This window comes from Lynx rufus, unplaced genomic scaffold, assembly GCF_022079265.1.
Source record: "Lynx rufus isolate CCGP_SWC_20201006 ecotype Redwood Valley unplaced genomic scaffold, mLynRuf1.p SCAF_4, whole genome shotgun sequence".
Taxonomy (NCBI): domain Eukaryota; kingdom Metazoa; phylum Chordata; class Mammalia; order Carnivora; family Felidae; genus Lynx; species Lynx rufus.
The window spans coordinates 74,833,200-74,851,884 of NW_025814856.1; the positions used below are offsets into that span (position 1 = coordinate 74,833,200).

The 18,685-nt window shown below is 44.3% G+C and overlaps 1 non-coding gene across 1 annotated transcript; it reads left to right on the forward strand.

The window, feature by feature from the left end:
* The first annotated feature begins 2,588 nt into the window (after positions 1-2,588).
* On the forward strand, positions 2,589-2,690 carry LOC124525230 (U6 spliceosomal RNA). The gene has a single exon (XR_006965445.1). It is a non-coding gene; the product is annotated as a U6 spliceosomal RNA (small nuclear RNA).
* The last annotated feature ends 15,995 nt before the right edge of the window (positions 2,691-18,685 follow it).

Consider the following 18,685-nt stretch of genomic DNA (forward strand, 5'->3'; position numbering starts at 1 on the left):
CTGCCCTCAAGGAGGTAATATTCTAGGGCACATTCGAACCTGCTGGAAAGACTCTAATACCTAGACTCTGCTCTATAAGTGATCGTTGTACTGAACATAGTGAAGAGATCATGACCAGATGTGGCCCTATTTTTTTTTTAATTTCAGCTTTGTTGAGGTATAATCAACATATACAATTTTAAGATATTTGAAGTGTACATTTCAGTGATTTGATATATGTATTTGTGGAAGGATTCCCCCATTTAGTTAATTAACATATTCACCACTCTTTCTTTCTTTCTTTCTTTTTCTTTCTTTCTTTCTTTCTTTCTTTCATGAGAGAACATTTACAGTTTACTCTCCTAGCAAATTTCGATTATACAATACAGTATTTTCAACTCTAGTCACCATGTTTTATATTAGGTCCTCAGAACTTACTCATAGCTTATCTTATGGCTGAAAGTTTATACTCCTTTACCAGCCTCTCCCTATTTCCCCCACATCCCAGCCCCTGGCAACCAATTTTCTACTCTGTTTCTATGAGTTTGACTTTTTTTTTTTTTTAAGATTCCACCTATAGGGGCACCTGGGTGGCTCAGTTGGTTGAGCATCCAATGACTCTTGATTTTGGCTCAGGTCATGGTCCCAGGGTTGTGGGATTGAGCCCCGCATCAGGATCCATGGGCTTGGGGGTCTCTCTCTCTCTCTCTCTCCCTCTTCCTCTTCCCCTCTCCCCCACTCACATGCTTTCTCTCTCTCTCTCTAAAAAAAAAAATAATAAAAATTTAATATTCCACATGTAAGTGATACCATGCAGTATGTGTTTTTCACTGTCTGGGTTTTCACTAAGGAGTGTACCCTTTCTTGATGGCATCCTGGCCATATCCTGAAAACTGCCCTTCCCTAGAGCTAAGGACAGAGCCTCAGGGCCACATCTCCAGGTCCCTGGCTAGTATCCATCCCCTCCACCCAGTATGTTCTCTCCCCTTTGGTCAAATCAGAGGATTCACCTAGGAAGAACAGGGCCTGTGTTCAAGCCTCAGCCCTACCCTGAGCTGCAGTCTCAGGAAGGAGTCAGAGGGGTATGGTGTCAAGGTTCGAGGGACTTGGGACTGGCCAAGGACAAACATATGATCATGAGAGGCAGTAACACACAAGTTTTAACAGGGTTGTTCTCGAACAGGATTACATTCCAGAGCAAGTCTCTGACAGCATGAGACATAAGAAGTTTAAAGCGAGCAAATGAGAGGGATCCTTCCCATCCAGAAGAGGGGGGGATATGGGATGCAGAGAGGGGCTTACATGTTCAGCAACATGGTGGGGAGTGTCTGGGTCAAAGAGCAGCTTGGGGTCTTATAACTGTCAGGCTCTATCTTATCTCTGGCTCACAGATATGGGGTGAGCTGTGTCTTGCAAAGTATGCAAAGCAGACAGACTCTAAATGGCTAAAAATCTGCTTGTTTGAGTTACTTTTTAAATAAGAGGGTGTCTGGGGCGCCTGGGTGGCTCAGTCGGTTGAGCGTCCGACTTCGGCTCAGGTCATGATCTTGTGGTTCTTGAGTTCGAGCCCCGCATCGGGCTCTGTGCTGACAGCTCAGAGCCTGGAGCCTGCTTCCCATTCTGTGTCTCCCTCTCTCTCTGTCCCTCCCCCACTCATGCTCTGTCTCTCTCTGTCAAAAATAAATAAACATTAAAAAAAAATTAAAATAAAATAAAATAAGAGGGTGTGTAAAAACTTGAGTTTTGTGCTGGTGGGCTCTTGAGCTAAGGGGTCTCAGCCCGCAGTGAAGAAATGAACGACCTAGGGACCCATACACGAAGGCCATCTTTTGCTCATTTACGGAACACATGGACCAAAGGAAGACAGAAAGGTCTGCTGATGGCCTTCCTTCTGCGTGTGACCTTGTCTCAGGATCCTCTCAAAGAGTAAGCGAAGGCATCTCATTGCAGATATTTTCCACCCTCGGAGGCCTTCTAAGCCTGCTATTCGAGGTCCTTCAAGATCCGGCCCCTGCTGGCTCCTTCGCCAGCCACTAAGAATTGTAATGACATAGTGAGGAGATAGTCTCCTTAGAATACAGCTTTCCTCACATCGTAATCCCACTTGAAAGCCACATCTGTCTCCAGCATCACATGTTGTCTTCTCCCAGTGTCCGTGTCTCTCTCTCTTCTTACAAGGACATCAGTCATATTGGATTAGGGCCCACCCTTAATGACTTCATCTTAAACTGATTACATCTGCAAAGATCTTATTTCCAAATGAGGTCATACTCACAGGTATGGGGGTTAGGACTTCAGCGTATCTTTGTGAGGGACATAATTCAACCCATAACACCAGGCGAGTAATTTCCTGTGAAATGAATGTGATAGAAATATATGGGAGCTTCCATAGACCTTTCTTAGGAAACAGCATGTGGGTTCCCTTTGTCTTTTCGCTGTCTCTTCCTCGATCCTATTGCCCAGAACTGGAAATCTGATGTTGAGGCCTTGGGAGACAAAGCAACAACATGGAGGTACCTGGGTTCTTCACAATGTGGAGCACGCTTCTAGCCCTGGATGACCAACCCGGACTTTTACGTTAACGAGAAATAAGTTTTAGTGTTCGCTTTGATATACTAAAAATCAGAACTAAAATCGGAAACCATGCAAAGATTAGCATGGCCCCTGAGCCAAGATGACATATGCAAATTCATGAAGCGTTTCATATTTTTATGGATAGATCTAGACAGTATAGTGCTAAGTGAAATAAGCCAGTTAGGGAAAGACAAATACCATATGATTTCACTCATGTGTGGAATTTAAGAACAAAACAAGTGAACGAGGGGTGGGGGTGGGAAGAGAGACCAAAAAACCCAGAATCTTAACTGTAGAGAACAAACTGGTGGTTAGCAGAGGAGGGAGGTGGGGGGCTGGAGGAAACAGGTGGTGGGGATGAAGGAGGGCACCTTCAGTGACGACCACTGGGTGATGTATGCAAGTGCAGAATCACTACATTGTACACCTGAAACGAATATAACATTGTGTGTGAACTATATTGGAATTAAAATAATTTGTTTAAAGATAAAGGAAATTTCAAAGTGTATAAATCCCTTATTGTGGAGTTTCTACCCGGTGCGGCAAAACCCAGTTCTCATTAAGACACTTTGTGCCATCCTGGACTTGGGACTTCCCCGTGGGGTTTGGTTTCCCCTCGGAGTTACCAAGGGGAGGTAGCAAACTTCTCTGGGGATTCTATCATGTCCTCCCTTTCTCTGGGACACTCACCGGTGCCTAATCTTGTTCTGATATTTTTCTCCCTTCCTCAATTCAGAGGGTTTCCTAAGGCAGGGAAAAAGTTATTCCCTTACAGCCATCCAAATCTGTGATTTCTGTCATAAACTGCCGGCCCCAAGTCCCTTAGGGCTTTGACTTTTGAAACTCAAAGCCTTTATCTCTCATCCTGTTGTCCCAAGGATGTAATCTGAAAGTGAGAAATCCAGAATGGACATTTTTTTGTGTTGCTGTACTCCTCCTTTCTCTGGGGTCGTGAGCCCAGAATGCTATGCCGATGCCCTATTAGGGGAAAGGTCAAAGGCCCAGGAGTGACCAGGAATGAAGACATGTTCGCTAATTTATCAAACAGGACCCTGCCACATGAGCATTCTCCTATATGTGGTGTCAGAAAATGCCTTTAAGAATCTTCCTCAAGTGAGCACGAGCCCCACATCAGGTAAAAAATCACGAGCCCCAGGTGAGCCCCACTTCTCTCTGTCTCTCTCTCTGCCCCTCACTCGTGCCCTTTCTCTCTCTCTCTCAAAAAAAAAAAAAAGACTCTTCTCCAAAAGAAGAGTTCTGGGTTCAAATAAGTTTGAGAAACAGAGCTTTTTACCAGGCAAATATACACTGTGAAGTAGATAGAGTGCAGTACAGTACAACCGTGGTTTGCGAGCATAATTCGTTCCAGAAACATGCTTGTGATCCAAAGCACTTGTGTATCAAAGCGAATTCCAAGCACCTTCAGCTCAGTTGTGATCCCGTGACCTTCGGCGACACGTACTACTCGTATTGCGAGACACCGCTCCTTCATCAAGCTGAAATTTATTAGAAACGTTTGCTCGTCTTGCGGAACACTCGCAGAACAGTTACTCGCAATCCAAGGTTTTACTGTCACTCCTAAATGTATCTTTCTTTTCAGAACGATTTACAACACACCAAAGCACACGAGAGTTGTAAGATGCATCTCTACTAAGGTTATACGGGTGTGTTGTCTGGGAAGAAACATGAGCTGGTACAAACGGTGGCCTCTGGGGAGTCAAGGTGGGAAGTAGACTTCCTTCTCACTGTACCACTTTTGGTATTTGGGGCTTATGCTTTCTATGTGTAAGTGTTACCCAATGACCTATCACAGCCACTAACTCAGGAAATGAGCAGGTGAGCCCTGGTGCTGGCAAGCTGAACTGCCCTGTCCTGGAGAACCCAGGGAGCTGGACACATAGCTCCTGGCTGGGTTTGCCAACCCTGTTGCTGACCAAACTCGGATAAGCCTGTCACAAGAGAAGCCAATAACTCAAGAGACAAGGGTTTGGAAAAGAGAAAGAGAGAAAGATTTATTTCAGGTGCTGGGAGCAGGGGGAGGTGCAAGAGAGCAGGCAGAGAGCAAGTGACCACAGCGGGGGATGGTAGTGTGTGTTCAGCATGGGATCGTAGGCAGGGGCGGGGACGTGGAGGGTGTGGTCTTCTAGGCATTCCGTTGCTATCAGGGCTTTCCTGACACGGCAGTTGGAATGTTCTGGTCATTGCAAAACATCTTCTTCAATGCCTCAAGAAAGTGCAATAAGAAATAAGAACAATGGGTTGCAGTTAGAGCATGAGTTAAGTGGTCCTGTCTACTTCTGGCTTTAACAGCTGGGGTTTATAGTTGAGCAAGAGGGCTTGCTAACATGTACATTAAAATAGATAAAATAGGTGTGCCTGGGTGGCTCAGTCAGTTAAGTGTCTGACTTCGGCTCAGGTCATGATCTTGCGGTTTGTAGGTTCGAGCCCTGTGTTGGGCTCTGTGCTGACAGCTCAGAGCCTGGAGCCTGTTTCGGATTCTGTGTCTCCTCCTCTCTCTGCCCCACCCCCCATGCTCATGCTCTGTCTGTCTCTGTCTCTCAATAATAAATAAACGTTAAAAAAATTTTTTTAAATAATAAATAAATAAAATAGATAAAATAAACTGGTGGAAGCTTAGATAAGCCCCAAACTGGATATCGAGTTGACATCATGTTTAAGCAAACCCTCCTCGGGACTGATGGGTGCTGCTCTCTACTGAAGGTCATAGTCAGAAACATCCCTCAGAAGCTCATCACTGAGCCTGATGTAAGAATGACATTGAGGATGCTATGAAATAGGAAAGCAAGAAAAACAAAAACATCTGATTTAACTGCTCTGGATATAGAGCATGTTTTCAGAGCTCTAATGCGTAGTCAGAATTGAGACCCACTGGCTTCGAGAGGGAACTTCAAGAGGTCTCTATCCACAAGCCAGTTCTCTTGTTTTGGGCAAAGCACTAGGCAGGGGATATTCAAGAGTAAGACTCAGTCTCTATCTTCACATGGCTCCTGGAGCGGGAAGTCGCTCTGCTTCTTATCAGAGATGCTTCTGGAGAGAGCTGCTCCCCACACCCCACCACTCCCAGCTTCATTTCCTAAGAGCTGGGGTTGAACTGAGAAGGGTTTGCTCAGGGAGAGCTGAACTGAGATATTGTGTCAGCCTTGGAACCCTGAGGACAGGTGGCCCTTCCAGGCCCTTTGGGAGAATTCCACATTCCAGATCACACATTGCAGGCCTAGGAAATAGAGGAGGGGTACCTAGGCTTGTATAGCAGCCAGTCCAAATTTGCCCTAGAAAAGCCTTATTGATCACCAGCCCTCGAATGAATGAACGAACTATATATTTTTTGCGATCCTGATTCAGAGTCACAACGTTTTTAAAACTCTAGCAATGGAGAAATCATCATTTCTCAGGAGAGAGAGCATTCTGATTTTGGGAAATTCTATTTTATCTTAAAACTTTTATCCTGAAATGATTATGGGCTCACAGGACACTGTAAAATTAGTACAGAGAGTCCGTGTACCCTTCACCTCACTCCCCCCCACTAGTGATATCCTATTTGGCTGTAGTATAGTTTCAAAACCAGGACATTGACCCTGGCATATTACTGTTCTTCTTCAGTTCTTATTCAGTTTTCCATCACTTCTTTTTTAATCTGAATTCATTTGTGTATGCAACTTGTATAGACCATATAATTCATTCATTTAAAGTGTAGAGTTCAATGGTTTTTTTTTTTATTTTCTTTTTAACTTTTATTTATTTTTGAGACAGAGAGAGACAGAGCATGAACGGGGGAGGGGCAGAGAGAGAGGGAGACACAGAATATGAAGCAGGCTCCAGGCTCCGAGCCATCAGCCCAGAGCCCGACGCGGGGCTCGAACTCACGGACCGCGAGATCGTGACCCGAGCTGAAGTCGGACGCTTAACCGACTGAGCCACCCAGGCGCCCCATCAATGGTTTTTAATATATTAAAAGAGTTCTACAACCATCACCACAGTCAAGGTAAAGCCTTTTTGTCACCCCAAAAAGAAACTTTCTACCAGTCAGCACTTATCCCTTATTTCTCCCAAACCCTCAGCTCCAAGCAACTACTGATCACTGATCTGCTTTCTGTCCATAGAGATCTGCCTGTTCTGGACATTTCATACAAAAGAAATCATATCATACTTATAATCATATAATTTTAGCCCTTTGTAATTTGGCTTCTTGCGCTGAGGATAATTTCATCAAGGTTCATCCATGCTGCAGTGGGCATCAGTACTTTATTCATTTTTATTGCTGAATAATGTTCCATGGAGTGGATATAGCACCTTTGTTTATCCACTTATCAGTTGTTTCCACTTTTGGCTATTATGAATTGGTTGAATTGATTGGCTATTTTATTGATTGAATTGATTGGCTACTATGAATTGATTGAATTGATTGGTTATTATGAATCGATTGGTTGTTTCCACTTTTGGCTATTAAGAACAATGTTACTATGAACATTTACATACAAGTGTTTGTGTGGATATACGTTTTCATTTTTTTCAGCTATTCCATCTAGGAGTGGAATTGCCAGATTATATGGTCACTCTATGTTTAATCTTTTCAGGACCCACCAAACTGTTTTCCAAAGCAGCTATACTATTTTACGTTCTTACCAGCAGTGTATGAGGGTTCTAATTTCCCTACATCTTCACCAACACTTGTTATTATGTCTTTTTGATTATAGCCATCCTGGTGGGTGTGAAGTAGGATCTTATGATTTTTTTTTTTTTTAAGATTTTATTTTTAAGTAATCTCTACACTTAATGTGAGGCTTGAGCCCATGACACTGGGATCAAAAATTGCACGCCCCACCCACTGAGCCAGCTAGGTGCCCCTCATTGTGGTTTTGATTTTAATTTCTCCAGTGACTAAAGACATTGAGTACCTTTCATTTGCTTAATGACCATTTGCATATCTTCTTTGGAAGAAATGTCTGCTTGGATCCTTTGTCCATTTTTAAATTGGGTCATTCATTTTTTTATTGTTATGTTGTATGAGTTTTTCATATAATCTAGGTACAAGTCCCTTAAATATACGATTTGCAAATATCTTCTTCCATTCTTTATGCTTTCCTGGTGGTATTCTTTGAAGCACGAAAGATTTTAATTTTGATGAAGTTCAATTTATCTATATACTTTTCTATTGTTGTATATGTTTTTTGTCTTATAGCTTTAGAAGCCTTTGCCTAATCCAAGGTTATGAAGATTTATGTCTGTATTTTCTTCTAAGACTTTTGTTGTTTTAGCCCTTATGTTTAGGTCATTGATCCATTTCAAGTTAATGTTTTTGTATGGTATGAACAGAGTTCAATTTCATTCTTTTGTATGTGGATATCCAGTTGTCCCAGCACTATTTCGTTGAAAAACTATTCTTTCCCTTTGATTTGTCTTGGCACCCTTGTCCAAAATAGATTGACTGCAAGCGATTCTTCATTCTATTCCATTGATCGATTTGTCTATTCTTATGCCTTCCACACAGTCTTGATTACACTAGCTTTGTAATACATTTTAAAATCAGGACTTTGGGGGTGCCTGGGTGGTCCAGTGGGTTGAGCTTTCAACTCTTGATTTCAGCTCAGGTCATGATCCCGGGGTCATGGCATCTAGCCCGTGTTGGGTTCCACACTAAGCATGAATTCTCTCTCTCTGTCTCTGCCCCTCTCTCCACCCCTCTCTCCTGCTCCCATGCTCTTTCTCTCTCTCCTTCTCTAAAGAAATCAATAATAAAATATAATAAAATCAGGACTTTGTTCTTTTTGCAAGATTGTTTTGGCTATCCTGAATTTTTTGAATTTACATATGAATATTAGAATCACTTCTTGCAAAAAATCAGGGATTTTGATAAGGATTTCATTGAATATGTAGATCATTTTAGAAAGTACTGCCATCTTAGCAATATTAAATCTTCTAACCCATGAACACAGGATGTCTTTTCATTTATTTAGTTTGTATTTAATTTCTTCCAACAATTTTTTTTAAGTTTTCAAACCATACATTTTGCATTTCTTTTGTTAGGTTTATCCGTAAGTATTTTACTCTTTTGACACTATTGTAAATGAAATTGTTGTTCTTATTTTCAGTTTCAGATTGTTCATTGCTAGTATATAGAAATACAACTGATTTTTGCATATTGATGTTGTATTCTCAACCTTGCTGAATTTATTAGTTGTAATAGTTTTCAATGGATCCTTCTGGATTTTCTATATACAAAATCATGTCATCTGCAGATAGAGAGGTTTTTTTCCACGCATTTGAATTGAATTGAATTGAACGTTTATTTATTTTGAGAGAAAGAGAGAGAATGTGAGAGGGGTAGAGAGAGAGAATCCCAAGCAGGCTCTGCATTGTCTGTTCAGTGCCCGATTCAGGGCTCTAACCCACAAACCATCAGATCATGACCTGAGCCGAGTCAGCCATTTACCCGACAGAGCCACCCAGGGATCACTTCCATGCATTTTTAAAATAGACTTTATTTTTTAGAGCAGTTTTAGGTCCAAAATTAAGAGACGTATACTTCCTGCCCCTACAGGTGCATAGCCTCCTTCATTACCAACAATCCCCACAAGAGCGGTACATTTATTACCATTGATGAAGCTACATTGATGCATCATTATGACCCAGAATCCAGAGTTTACGTTAGGTTTCACTCGTGGTGTTGTACATTCTATGGGTTTGAACAAATTTATAATGATATGTATCCATCACTATGGTATCATACAGAATATTTTCACTGCCCTAAAAATCATTTGTGCTCTGCCTGTTCATTCACCCCTCCTCTCTAAACCCTGGCAACCACTGATCTTTTAACTATTTTTTACCTCTTCCAGAGTGTCATGTAGTTGGAATTATACAATATGTACTCTTTCCAAGTTGGCTTCTTTCACTTAGTAGTGTGCATTCAAGGCTCCTCCAGGCTCATTTTTCTTTAGAACCGAATACTCCACTATTGGAGGTGCCACAGTTTATGTATCCATTCCCCTATCAAAGGACATCATAGTTGCTTCCAAGTTTTGGCAATTAAAAATTAACCTGCTGTGAGGCACCTGGGTGGCTCAGTCAGTCTGACTTTGGCTCAGCTCCTGATCTCATGGCTCGTGAGTTTGAGCTCCGCATCGGGCTCTGTGCTGTCAGTTTGGAATCTGAAGCTTGCTTCACTTTCTGTGTCTCCCTCTCTCCGTGCCCCTCCCCTGCTCATGCTCTGTCTCTCTCTCTCAAAAATAAATAAACATTAAAATAAATAAGTAAATAAATAAATAAAGCTGCTGTGGGACACCTAGGTGGCTCAGTCGGTTAAGTGTCCAACTCTTGGTTTTGGCTCAGGTCATGATCTCACAGTTCGTGAGTTCAGGCCCCACAAAGGGCTCTGCAGGGCTCTGTGCTGATAGCATGGAACCTGCTTGGGATTCTCTTTCTCCCTGTCTCTGCCCTCCTCCCCCCACATCTCTCTCAAAATGAACACATAAACTTAAAAATAAAAATAAAGCTATCGTAAACATCCAAGTGCAGGTTTTGGTGTGGATGTAAGTTTTCAGCTTCTCTGGGTATATACCAAGGAACACAATTGTTGGATTGCATGGCATGAGGATAGTTAGATTTGTAAGAACCACCAAACTGTCTTTCAAAGTGGTTGTTCTCCCCCTCCCACAGGGGACCTCCGATGGGCAAAGAGAGCTAAGCTTGCCCCTCCCACCCCTGTGCACCTTGCGGATCCACCCCGGCTAATACACCAGATCCCATCGAAGCAGCACCACAAGCCTGGCAGTGTGCAAGTAGCCCAGACAGGGGCCACACCACTCCACAGTGAGTCCTGCCCCTGGGAGAGGGGAAGAGAAGGTACACACCAGTCTGACTGTGGTCCCAGCGGTGGGCTGGGGGCAGATATCGGGTCTGACTGCAGCCCCGCCCACCAACACAAGTTACTCCAGACAGCACAGGGGAAGTGCCCTGCAGTTTGAAGCCACCCTAGGGACTACCCAAAATGACGAAACGGAAGAACTCCCCTCAAGAGAAACTCCAGGAAGTAGTGACAGCTAACGAACTGATCAAAAACGATTTAAGCCATATAACAGAACAAGAATTTAGAATAATAGTTATAAAATTAATCGCTGGGCTCAAAGTGGCTGTTCCGTTTTGCATTTGCAGCAGTGAATGAGGGTTCTTTCTGTTCCCCATCCTCACCAGCACTTGGTGTTGTCAATGTGCCAGATCTTGGCCACTCTAATAGGCGGGTAGTGGTAGCTCCTTGGTTTAACTTGCATTTCCTTGGTGACATACACGACGTGCAGCATCTTTTCATATCCTTATTTGCCATCTGTATGTCTTCTGTGGTGAGGTGTCCGTTAAGGTCTCTGGCCCATTTTGTAACTGAATTGTTTTCTTATTTTTAAAAAAATGTTTGTTTATTTATTTATTTTTGAGAGAAAGAGAGAGAGTGAGCAGGGGAGGGGCAGAGAGAGGGGGAGAATTCCAAGCAGGCTCTAAGCTGTCAACACAGAGCTGATGCAGGGAACTATGAGAACATGACCGGAGCTGAAATCAAGAGTCAGACACTTAACCCGAATGGACCACCCCGGTGCCCCTGTTTTCTTATTGTTAAATGTTAAGTGTTCTTTGCATGTTTTTGGATAACAATCTTTTAACAGATGTGCCTTTTGGAAGTATTTTCTCCCTGTCTGTGGCTTATCTTTTCATTATCTTGACAGTGTCTTTAATTTGCATTTTCTTAATGGCTAATGATGATGAACATCTTTTCATGTGTTTGCCATCTAGTGTAATACCTGTTTATGTCTCTTGTCCGTTTCCTAATTGGGGTTTGTGTGTTACTGTTGAGCTTTGAGAATTCTTTATATATTCTTGATATAAGGCCTTTGTTGGATATGTGTGATCATATGCTTTAAAGATTAATTTCAGTTATGTAAGTAGTACCTGAATGCATTTCTTATTTATTTATTAAAAAAATTTTTTTAATGTTTGTTTATTTTTGAGAGAGAGAGAGAGAGAGAGAGAGTGTGAGCAGGGCTGGGGCAGAGAGGGAAGGAGACACAGAATCTGAAGCAGGTTCCAGGCTCTGAGCTGTCGGCACAGAGCCTGATGCAGGGCTCGAACTCACAAACCGTGAGATGGTGACCTGAGCCGAAGTTGGGCACTTAATCGAGTCACTCAGGTGCCCCAAATGCATTCCTTATTTAAATATGGTAAAATAAATTAGATAAAGTTTCAATCCCTGAATCCTTTCCTTTTCCACCATCTGCCCAGTGATAACCATTATTATGTATATGAGGTATATAATCTAGATTTTTAAAAAATGCTTTTCTCAAGATATACAAACTCAAAGGATGTATATGGTGCTGTTTCATATATGGGTTTTACAAAAAAGTTATACTGTTTGTATCACAGTGCAAGATGCATTTTTGAATTAAGGATATTTTAGAGAATTTTTTTAAAGTTTATTTTTAAGAGACAGAGTGTGAGCGGGGAAAGAGTAGAGAGAGAGGGAGAGAGAGAGGATCCCAGGCAGGCTTCTCACGCTCAGTGCAGAGCCAGATGTGTGGCTCCAACTCACAAACCATGAGATCATGACTTGAGCTGAAAATGAATCAGACGTTTAATGGACTGAGCCACACAGGCTTAGAGAACTTCTTAGGCTGACAAATAGTTGTAGTCTGTTCCTTTACACTGTTGAACTTTTTTTTTTTTTTTTTTTTGACAGAGCCAGAGAGCGAGAGAGCACGAGCAAGCAGGGGAGGGGCAGAGAGAGAGAAAGAGAGAGAGAGAGAAAGAATCTCAAGCAAGGTCTATGTTCAGCCCAGAGCCCAACCCGGGACTTGATCCCACGGCCCTGGGATCATGATCCGGTTGGAAACCAAGAGTTGGACGCTCAACCGGCTGAGCTGCCCAGGTTCCCCATGTTCCTTTACACTATTGTAAACGCACTGTATTGTATGACTGTGTTATGTTTTGTTTAACCACACCTCTGCTCCTAGACAAGTGGTTCCTGGTGCTTCTCCAGTGAACATTGCTGCAGGGAACCACCTTGAACATGACTCTGGGCACACGTGAGAGTGTTTCTTTAGTGAGACACAGAGAAAGGGAGTGTTGTGAGCATTAGGGCCCGTACGTTTTCTATTTTAATAGACCCTGCCAAATCGCCCTCCCAGCTGTGTGTGTTTCACCACGCCTTGGTCGACAACCTCATGTCTTTTGAATGAATGTAAGACCCACCATTTTGTATGCCAATGGCCTACCGACTGCAAAGAGGATGGCGGGGAAGATGAGTGGGACTTAGACATATTGCCGGTGAGGGAAAGGGGGGAGCTCACACTGACTGCCTTCTCTGCCACGAGGCCTGTGCCCCGACGCTTTCCGGTCATCTCTGTTAGGAACTGTCATTGACTGGAGGGGACAGAGGAGACGTGAAGATTAAGTTCAGTGCGGGTTCCAGATTAGACCGTGAAATAGATAAAGGGGGAACAGTGGTGAGATCTCACGTAGTCTGTAGCTTAACTGTTTTGTACCAGTGTTAATTTATTCCTTGTGACAAGAGTACCCTGGTTATGTTAACATAACCTGGGAGTAGCTGGGAGAAGGGTATGCGGGAACTCTGTGCAATCTTGGCAACGTGCCTGTAAATCTAAAATCATTCTAACATAAAAATTTATAAAAGACTGGAACATGCAATAAAATACGGTGTGTGGACCGTATTTGGATCCCAACAGAAACAAATGAAAAAGAGACTTTTGGGGGGAGAAAACAGCAAAATTTTGAATACAGACTAGGTATTAGACAATCTGAAGGAATTTTTAGGTTTGTTAGGTATGATGTCATATGTGTGAACAAAAATCACCTTCACCTATTGGAGGTGCATCCCGAAGTGTTTGTAAGTGAAGTGACATGAGAGCTGGAATTTCTTTCGAAATATCCAGAAACGGGGTGCCTGGGGGGCTCAGTTAAGCATCTGACTCTTGATTTTAGTTCAGGTCACAATCTCACGGTTCATGAGTTTGAGCCCTGCGTGGGGCTCTGTGCTGACAGCATGGAGCCTGCTTGGGATTCTCTATCTCCCTCTCTCTGCCCCTCCCCTCATGTTCTCTCTCTCTCTCAAAATAAATAAATAAACATTAAAAAAAATTAAAACAAAATACTCAGAAATCATGGTGGCGCCTGGCTGTCTCAGTTGGTAGAACAAACATGAGACTCTTGATCTCAGGAGTTTGAGCCCCACATTGGGTGTAGAGATTACTTAAAAAAATAAATAGAGGCACCTGGGAGGCTCAGTCAGTTAAGCATCTGACTTCGGCTCAGATTATGATCTTGTGGTCCATGGGTTTGAGCCCCATGTCGGGCTCTGTGCTGACAGCTCAGAGTCTGGAGCCTGCCTCGGATCCTGTGTCTCCCTGTCTCTCTGCTCCTCCTCTGTTCATGCTTTCTCTCTCAACAATAAATAAACATTAAAAATAAGAAAATAAATAAATAAATAAATAAATAAATAAAATACACATGATGCCGCCTTTTTTAAAAAGTTAAAACAGGGGCGCCTGGGTGGCTCAGTCGGTTAAGCATCCGACTTCAGCTCAGGTCACGATCTCGTGGTCCGTGAGTTCGAGCCCTGCGTCGGGCTCTGGGCTGATGGCTCAGAGCCTGGAGCCTGCTTCTGATTCTGTCTCCCTCTCTCTGCGCCCCCCCCCCCCCGTTCATGCTCTCTCTCTGTCTCAAAAATAAATAAACTTAAAAAAAAAAAAAAAGCCCATATGACTTTGGGCAAATCATTAAAAAAAAAGTTAAAACATTCAGAAACAAAAGAAAAGTGCTTATGGATGGGTAAAGTAAAATAATTTCTTGGGGTTACTTTAAAATACTCCAGAAAAAAAAAAGTAGTTGTGGAAAAAGATGAAAACAATTGGCAAATGTTGCTACTTACTGAAACTGGATGGAAGATACGGGTGTGCGTGAATGATTTTTTCCATCGTAAAAAGTTAAATAGACAACACGGCTCCGTGGATAGGAGTGGCTTAGTGACGCCCCACTTTTTTCACACTTCGATAGCACTTCCTATGTTGTTTGACGCTGTGCACAGAAACTGCTTCCTTTCTGGTGTGAAGGCTCCTTGCGGCTGTTTGATCTCTGCACCAACCTCACTCCAATCAATGCTTGTTGAGCATTAGTATGTACCAGGGGGACAGGCTGGTCAGTAAAAGCAACATTGTTGCTAACTCATTGAATACATAATCCAGGGGGGTCATTATGTCCTTGGGTCCTGAATTACTGGAAGCCAATGAAGGGAAGGAAGCCAGTGGCTTGGCCGTCTGCTTCTGTTGTCCTGTCTCCGTCTCCAACCTGGACTCTGACCTTTCTGCCTCCATTTTATAAGGATGCTTGTGATTACACTGAGTGCACCAAGATATTCCAGGATGACCCCCCATCTCAAGAGCCTCAATCACATTTGCAAAATCCCTTTTGCCATGTAAGGTAGTAACATATTCATGGGTTCTGGGGGTTAGGACATAGACATCTTTGAGAGGGTGTTGTTCAGCCTACCACATCTTTTTTTTTTTTTTTTTTTTAAGTTCTGTGTTTATCCTAACAAAAAAATTGGAAGTTAATGCGATGGTTTAAGCAAAGGGAGGACCTGATCAGCTCTGACCTTTGCTCTGACTGCTGTAGCCAGGATGGCCTGACTCAGGGCCAGGAGGGGAGCTGGAGTGGGTACAGTGAGAAACTAGGAGGCTATTGGAATAGCTCATTTTGCTTGCATGAGGATGCTGGTGGTAAAGATGGAGAAGAATGAAGAATTATGTTTGACGAATGAACGGATGGATGGATGAATGAATGGTCTGTCATAGAACAAAAGGAACCTGCTTCCTGGCATAGAGATTTCCACTCTAGAAGCACCCCATGCTGCTGCACTGCTGAGACCTGCCGACCTTGACCATCTCAGGATGGCCTTCCAAGGCCCACATAGTCAATGACCTCAGAAGGTTTGTGCCTTCTCTCCTAGAAGCCATTATCTTTGGCATCAGGACAATGACACAGCCGAAGCCTCTCCCAGCAGAGGAGCAAAGGCAGAAAGCAGTTGCTGATTGTCTTGAATGTTTCCATCTCTCTCTGGCAGACACCCAGTAGGGCATGGTGGGGCCCAGGGAGGCAACCCGGATATGGTGCTGGCTGGCGCTGGCCTTTCTGAGTCCTATGTTGATAGAAGCTCACGAATGTTACTCTGTCTCAGAATAAATACATACAACCGTGACGTAGGTTTCACAATTTATTTGGCCCATCTCAGCATGTACTGTCCTTTTCATTTACTGTCACTTTTCTGAGATTTACAGCATTTTCCTTATCTCAGGAATGTTGTACGCTGGGGCCAGATAAGAGAGTGGCAAGGTATGATGTGCATATGTAGGTGCACGTACCTGTTTCACCCATGTGCTTCCCGTATGCTACTGGCCACTCAAGAAGATTGCTTTTTGCGATCCCAAGCCGACCACTGGAACGGATGATCAAGGTGAAGAGGTGATTCTACTTTGGTGGTTTGAGTCAATGAGCCCCCCATCCTTCCCAAATGCTACCTCATGCATAGCCTATGAAGTGGGGGGTGCTGGTTCTTGGAGCTGGTACCTTGGGTTGCTTTAACTCAGTCAGTGGAACGTGCAACCCTTGATCTTGGCGTTGTAAGTTCAAGCTCCATGTTGGGTGTAGAGGTTACTTAAAAAATAAAATCTTAAAAGAAAATCTTCAGGCCCAAAATTCTTCAGCAATGCTCAACTGTGTGCCTCCTGCACACCAAGTGTCAAAAGACGTTGAATGATTGGATCTCCCCAGACTCAGTCAATACGTGTCCTGAAGGCTTCCCCTAGGCTGGAGGGTTCATATCAGAGGCCAGAGTGATTACTTATGCCCATGTTAAGGATTCCTGACTTTGCCTCTCCCCCAGGGCTCCAGTGAGGCTGAGGAATCACGAGCTGTATCCGACCTGTCCTTCTTTCCACGATCCTCATGCCTAGTATCCCCACCTTGCTGGGAGGATTCCTGACTCTCATGAGGTACCAGAGTGGGATAGAACCGCAAGGAGTGGACTCAGCCAGCAGAGCAGGACTGTCTTGATTCTGCCTTTTCTGCTGTGACATTGCACAGGCCACCTGGTCTCTGCAGACCTCACTTTCCAGTTCCCGTGACTCGTCATCGGAGGGTCCATTCAGGGCTAAGATTCGCTGAGGACCGATGTGGGACAACCTGAATCTCTGGCTCCTTCAACAAGTTTCCTAGTTCCTTTTTTCTCACCTGTCAGCGTGAAATAGACGGGCTCAGGAAGGCATCTGCACGGTTTAATCAATGCCAAACAGAATGTCACACAGACATGGGTTTGGTTAGGAACAGGGGGCCAGGCACGGTGAAAACCTTCCTCTGCATATACGAAATCCATGCCCTGTAGCAAAAATGGTGAGGACTCCTCCGCGGTCCTCACAGTAATCCTAGGAGGTAGGCCGTGCATGCCTGTTTTACAATCAAGAATCTGAAATCCGCCGACTCTCTCCTCAAGGCCGAGAGAAGCAACGGAGGCCAGACTGGAATTCCAGTTACCAGGTTCTGGAAGCCTTAGCCTCCAGAAGCCTCCACAGCCTCCTCTTGTGCTGTCTCCATTTATTTTTACTTTATTTTATTTTTAAATGTTTATTTGTTTTGAGAGAGAGAGGGAGAAGAGTCCCAAGCAGGATCCATGCTGTCAGTGGGGCTCGATCCCACCAACTGTGAGATGATGGCCTGAGCTGAAATTGAGTTGGATGCTTAATAGACTGAGCCCCCCAGGTGCCCCGAGCTGTCTCCATTTAAAGCACCCTCAGGGGCACCTGGGGGGGCTCAGTCGGTTAAGCATCGGACTCTTGATTTTGCCTCAGGCCATCATCTCACAGTTTGTAGGCTTGAGACCCACCGATGGTTCAGAGCCCACTTGGGATTCTCTCTCTCTCCCTCTCTCTGCCCCTCCCCCACTCACAAGGAATTAGAAGCCAAGACCTGTGCTTTAATTCTGGTTCTTACATCACTTGTGTGATTTTAGGCAAGTTACTTCCCGCTTCTGGCCTGTAATCTGAGGGAATCTTGGCTACGGCCCCTCCTAAGCCAACCTCCAGGACTCTAGAAAATACATCTCCATATCTTTCCACGACATCTGGCATCCTTTGCAAAGATCAGTCTGCGCACAACTCTCGGGGTTACAGGCTGAAATTCTTCACCCTTCCTCCACCCACCTTTCAGCTGGGGCCCAGATGTTGGCTTTCATATCTATCTGTTCCTTTCCCTTCCAATCCAACACACTCTTGTATTTTGGCTGTTTCTTTTCTTTTTCTTAAGTTCATTTTGAGAGAGAGACAGCACAAGCAGGGTAGGGACAGAGAGAGGGGGAGAGAGAGAATCCCAAGCAGGCTCCGCACTGTCAGTGCAGAGTCCGATGCGGGGCTCCCACACACCAACCGTGAGATGGTGACCTGAGCCAGACAACCAAGAGTCGGACGCTTAACGGACTGAGCCACCCAGGGGCCCCTGGGTGTTTCAAACACTCTGCCCTTAGGAGCATTTCCTGCTAGCTGCTTGCAAACACCTTTACACTTCAGCTGTTTGTTTTCATCGGGGTTTTTGATAAAAGGAATCTTGTTCTTCTATCAGATTAGCCATGCAAGTTATCACAGGCCTCATGGCCTCTCTTGAACAGATGTTCAGTGCTCCCCAAGCCCCTCCCCATCCCCAGAAATGGCGTTCTGTAAAGACGGAGAATACGGACTGACGGCCAAAGCTCCCTCCCGCCTGCCTCCAGGCCCCTGTCCTGTGTGGGGCTGCTGGAGCAAAAGGCCTGGAAAGTCATTCTGCATTTAAGAAAATACGGGAGGAGATTTCCGGCCTGCCAGAAGCAGGCTGACTCCTTCCTGACGTTATGGGAAAAACGCTGTAAGGCTTGACTCCACAGCTGAGCTCTGCACAAAATCCTCTTGGCGCTTGGTCTTTGTCTCAGCAACCAGGCTGTACACACAGGAGGCCCCTTCGCCTCCGCCTCTCGTTCTCGGCTGCAGCCTTGGGGACGTGTGGGGCGTATCCCACCATGAATTCTCGTCCCCAC